This window comes from Cnephaeus nilssonii (assembly GCF_951640355.1).
Source record: "Cnephaeus nilssonii genome assembly, chromosome: 14".
Lineage (NCBI taxonomy): Eukaryota > Metazoa > Chordata > Mammalia > Chiroptera > Vespertilionidae > Cnephaeus > Cnephaeus nilssonii.
In genome coordinates, this window is record NC_137085.1 from 66,509,531 (window position 1) to 66,515,530 (window position 6,000).

Genomic DNA, 6,000 nt, shown 5'->3' on the forward strand with positions numbered 1-6,000 from the left:
GGGGAGGGAGGGTATGTAGGACAGTAAAATGGAAACTAAAAACACCTCAGCATTAGCAATTAAAGGGAAATAATGTTAGCTTCCAAAAAACTTTCTTCATGAGAGAGAGAGAGAGAAGGGAGAAGGGAAAGAAACCAGTGAATACCTGTGTATCTAACTCTGGGCCCTAGGAAGGACATGAACCCCTCTTGAATCTGCATGTCTACAATGGACTACAAAAGCACAAGTCCTGATTTTGAGGTTATAAGTTAATTTTAGTGAACAGGTGAATTTGAAAATACAGAATCTGCGAATAATGTGGATGACTTTAATTTATGGGTAAAGGGCTATGCAATAATAATATGTCTGTTTTTAATGAAAATGTTAGATAATGTGGGGGTAAAAAATAAAGGACTTTGAAAATGCATATAAGCAGGAATCAATTTACTGACTGCCCACATGTGCCCCCTGGTGGTTAACAGGACATAAGTACCAGAATACACTTAATGCTAGAAATGGCAAGATATGCACTGTAACATGTGGAGAGACAGAGAAAAAGAGAGATAGAGGCCCTGAGTCTAAATGACTTACATCAAACATGGTAGTGTATGCAATTCTCCTTTTCAGTCCAGAAATGTTTGGTAATACAACATATCCAATTCCATTTGCTTTCCTGAAGCCTAGTGGGGAAAAGGTACAGATTATCCAATTTCAGCATAGTAAAGGCAAATTTAGCATGTTTTGTGGAGAGGCACAGCAATGCAAGGTACAAAATACTGCGTATCTTATTAAAAAAATAATTTAATTTGGGTAATTTGACAGGCATAGATCCCCAGAAAAGACTGTTTTAAGTTGGGAAATCAAAAGTCACTGTATGTCACATCATGGCCTCTGGAACTGTCAAGTCTGCAAGACATTGGATGGCCAACTATCAGGGTTTTTGCATTGTTCCAATTCTGGATGGGGCAAAAGCATGTTTACAGTTGTTCATATCAAAATAATACAATAATTAATCAATAATAATAAAAGAATAAAGTGTTCAGTGTACTCACAACTGTAAACCAACATTTCTCCACTCTATATATTATCAATCACAAGTATTAGAATATATATTATATGCACATTTTACACAATATATATTCTATAGAGTTTAGGATATATAGAGACTATCTATTTAAGGGAGACCCCCTTAGATTTAGAAAAAGGATTAAAAAATAAATCTGACCAACCTGCTTAGCATTCTCTCCCTCACAAGCTTCACTTTCTGTGACCTCATTGAAAATTCAAAGACATTCCTCTGTAGCGTCATCAGAACCAGAGGAAGTGTCTTCAGTAAGTTCCTTATCAAAATCAAATTTGCTAAAGAGATATGGGGTTGGCTTTATGAACACCGACATTCACTTTCTTCCTTTTGAGTATCATCAATTGTTTTTAGAGGTTTTTTGCTCTTTGGATAACTTTCATTATGCTTTTCATTCTGCATTTCTTTGCCACTGAGAGATGAACAAAATACACTTTCTTCTGAAATACATATATACTTTGTATCACCCATCTTAGAAATGTGGCTCATGACACCACACAAGTTTATGTTACGTTTAATACATGTTACATTTAATACAAGCGATTTTGGTGGTTCTGATCTATTTGTATGGTTAGTTGGGTTTTATCTATGTTTTCCTCTTGTAATTTGAAGCTTTCTCTCCTCCGGGGATGTTATATGTATCATTTCATCCACATTCTGATGTTTGACATCTCTAAATGGTTTCGATTTCTTAGAAGTAGGCATCATGGGAGGTACATCTAGCACAAGGTCACTTTCATCAGAATCTTGAAGATTTTAATTCTTATTGGTGAAACAGAAGGCCCTTGGGTCTCCAGGGACTTGGGGCAATTCTCAGTTGCAGATATACTCCAGTGGTGGAAGTCTGCGTTTCAGCCTCATCCTGCTCAGCTCCAGATGCCCCCAGCAGCCCTGGGGAATAACTGAGCGAGGGATCGTCTTCAGGACCTGTCGCTGGACATCCGTGGTTGACTCTTTGTTCTTAGATGCCTCATTCCTCCTCCCCTTTGGAAGAGGGCTACCGGTATGTTCAGGAAAATTGTGTCTCACATTTGAGTCACTCAAGGAGACCAGAGGGCTTCGCAGTAGCTCTTTAAGCGTTAAAGAAAACTCTAAGAGTTTCTCCAAGACTATTGAAGCTAGTCTCTGTCTATTCTCTTTAATTCTTCCAGAGCTGCGCCTACTGTTGTCAACGGAAGGGGAGTTTTGTTTTACCTTTAAAAAATCACACAAGATGAAATGCAGACTCCAGGATAGCCTGAACAAGTGGTTTTCTATCATTGACTCTTTCGGACCCAGCTTTAAACACAGGGAGCTATCAGCTCTTAGAAGGAGAATGAGAAGTCAATGACCATCACTGTAAAAGTCTTTCAAATGTCTAGCTCCTTGGTCGGCAAACTGCGGCTCGAGAGCCACATGCGGCTCTTTGGCCCCTTGAGTGTGGCTCTTCCACAAAATACCACGGCCTGGGCGAGTCTATTTTGAAGAAGTGGCATTAGAAGAAGTTTATGTTTAAAAAATTTGGCTCTCAAAAGAAATTTCAATCGTTGTACTGTTGATATTTGGCTCTGTTGACTAATGAGTTTGCCGACCACTGGTCTAGCTCATTCCCATGACTGATCAAAGCACACTCGTGCCTTATCACTGTACAGCAGTGGGACAGGCCAGGCTTATACATAATTATTAAACTGTGTCAAATGTGACACAGGTTGGCTAGACACTATTCACCTTATTATTTACCAAACACTGACAATTTGGAAACAATTCAAATTGCTGAATGCCTCTTACACAGACCTATTATTTAAAGCAGTAGTCTTTTCTTAATTTAGTTGTCCCAACATTCTAAGGTCCCCGATGTTCTATAGAATGTCTCAAACACAAAATAAAACAAAACACATACCCCTATCAACAAACGTTAAAAAAAATCAACAAATAAAACCAAACTCCAGCCCAGCCGGTGTGGCTCGGTGGCTGAGCATCAACCTATGAACCAGGGGGCTATGGTTCGATTCCTGGTCCAGGGCACATGCCTGGGTTGTGGGTTTGATTCTCAGTAGGAGGCCTGCAGGAGGCAGCCAATCAAGGATTCTATCATTGATGTTTCTATTGCTCTCTCTCCCTCACCCTTCCTCTCTGAAATTTATAAAAATGTATTAAAAAGAAAACAAACTAAACTCCAGGGGTAGAAAGGGCTCCTTCCTTTCCACCTCTTCCCTCTTTCCAAGATAAGCCTTCCTGTATCAATTATGGGATAATTTACACACTTTCCCCTTCTCCCAAACAAGAGATTTCAGATATGCGATGTGGTCCAAATTTTGCTTTCTAAAACTCTGAATTTATTTTAGATAACTTACATGTTTGGATAACACACACGTGCTTCCTCTTTACACAATGAGTTTACTCCTGGCTTGATAGCTTTTTAATTTGTCATTCATTTTCTAAGACACGAACTCCATTGAAATCCGGAACAAAGTGTGTGACAAGGTGTATGGCATTTTGATGGAGGGGGGAGAAGGGGCGAGCAGGCACAAGGATCCAAACATAAACGTCTGCCTCTAATTTCTCTTTAAATAAACCTGGAAAGGGAAGTCAGCTCCGGACAATCAGCCAGAATTACTTTCTGGCAAAAGCTGGGTTTATTTGGCTGCCGTGGTTCAGAGAAGGCTGCTTAAGCAGTGCTTCGGGTGAGATTAGGGGGAAAGCGATTATGCTTTTCCTCCATTTCACAAGTTAAAAAGTTGTGCTAGCTTTGGAGGGCCAATTGTGCCCTTGGAAGGCACCCCCAGAATCTTCGCTCAGGCTAGCGGCACTGGGAACAGCTCCTTTACATTTACAATCACTCCCTGCCCAGCCTGGGTCCCGCCCCCCGCTTTCCACCAGAGCTCAGGGAGCCCTGAGTAACAACCCCACGCCACGCCGGGATGTGTGCGGGGAGAGAGGAGGAGCCGCAGGAGACTACGCGCGCATCTCACCAGCTCTGCGGCGCACCCTGCTAGGACCCTCGCTCCCAGGAGCTGGCAAACGCTGGTCCTTAGAGGAGACCTCAGACTCCCCGCACGCGCACCCGCACGCGCACCCGCACGCGCACCCGCACGCGCACCCGCACGCGCACCCGCACGCGCACCCGCACGCGCACCCGCACGCGCACCCGCACGCGCACCCGCACGCGCACCCGCACGCGCACCCGCACGCGCACCCGCACGCGCACCCGCACGCGCACCCGCACGCGCACCCGCACGCGCACGCAGAATGGGGCCCCTGAGCAGAGCTTTCAGCTACACCTGGGGGATGCGCCCTCTTCTCGCACCCAAAGAGACGCTTTGGGGCAGGGAGCCCACCCAACCATCTTCCCAACACCCCCGGGACGCCCCTCCCGGGTCTCAGGAACTGTGTGACACGCGCCCCCCCCCCCCAAAAAAAAAAAGGTCATAGAAAAATGTCCCTAAACAGAACCCCCGTGGCGCCCTCTCTGCTGGGCGCCTCTCAGAACACACTCTCGGTGGGAAGGACAAGGAGAGAGGGACCAAGGCCTAGCCCCTGGGGGTGAGGCTGGGGGGAGACTCCTGGGGACCCTGGAACAGCTTGGCTGCTAGTTTAAGGCCAGCGCTTGTCTGTCTCTGGCCCACAACAGCCGCTCTAGGAATTGCCCTAAAGTAGTTCAGGAAGGGGAAAGAGAAATCCCTGTTTGAGGGCCGGGGAAGAGCAGGTTATGGGCGTCAGAGAAAGGAAATAGGAGGGTGTTTCAGAATGGGGGAGACACGGACAGGCTCCAGAGGGGTCATGTCCTTCCCGGGCCCAGAGAACCCGGTCAGGAAATGCAGGCTTAGCCACGGAATGGATCGGCAGGGCCCCAAGGAGAGGACCACCCCCCACGCTCTCCACCCTGGGCTGCACGACCCTCTGGCTTCCACACCAGCGAAGTGGGGAGCAGACCTTGGCCACCAGCAAGGTCCCTCCCCACCCCAGTACCTGGACCGCACTTCGCAATGGGCCCTGCACGTATGCCCGCGGGGGGACAAGCCAATTTTAAAAAACAGTTCTTTCTTTTAGCCATTTTAGCCAGAGTCATGCTATAACGATTAACTTGCTCACTCTCCAATACTTGAGCACTGGAGACAAGTTATGATTCAAACGTGACGATTACACCTATTTCCAATGAAAAAAAGACCTGGCATTTCCCAAAATGAGAATGGTTGGTGGTCACCCTCCCCACGCCCTTGACAGTCTTCCCACCGGCCCTTTCTCACCCACTGACCCCACAAGGCACCTGGAAGCAGCTGCAACCGCTTGCCTCAGTTCTCACTGCATTTCTCGGGTCGGAAGAGCTTGGAAAATGACAAAAGTAACCCGCAGAGGGTAGCACGCACTATTGGTCAAGGCTACCACCACTGGCTCAGAATTATGGGTGTTTGTAGCAAGACCAGGGCTAAACGGGCACCTGCCCTGACACCTCTCGTCCCGCAGGGTAACATCTTATAGAGTCCATGGCTACTCAAAGGCGGAGCTTCGGAGCTCTCCCAGCCAATAGTGAGGCTGCGGTGTGGTCAGGAGAGAAAATGGGAGGTGAGCAATGATGCCGAGAAAGGATGGGAGGCCAGGCGGCACCTGGGTGTGGTGTGTGTGTCTGTCCTCAGCTGGAGGGAGGGAAAACAATTCCCCAGCAGCTGAAAGAACTCCCGAATGAAGGAACCTCCTGCCTCTGGAGGCAGGGCCTGCTGTGCTCCTGGACAACCTCCTTTGACTTTTGTTAGAAATTGGACTGTTAACCTTCATGGGTCACGGAACCTCAGTTCGGAAGCATGTGTTAGCTTCGCCTCTCTAACATGTGATCCCGTGTTCGTTTCTTGAGCTGTAAAAGAAATTTGCCTTCCATAGGGGAGTAGCCATCAATGTGATGTAAAATACGAAGTGCCTCCAATACAGTAGACGAGGATTTAGGACAATGAAACCTATCCTAAATT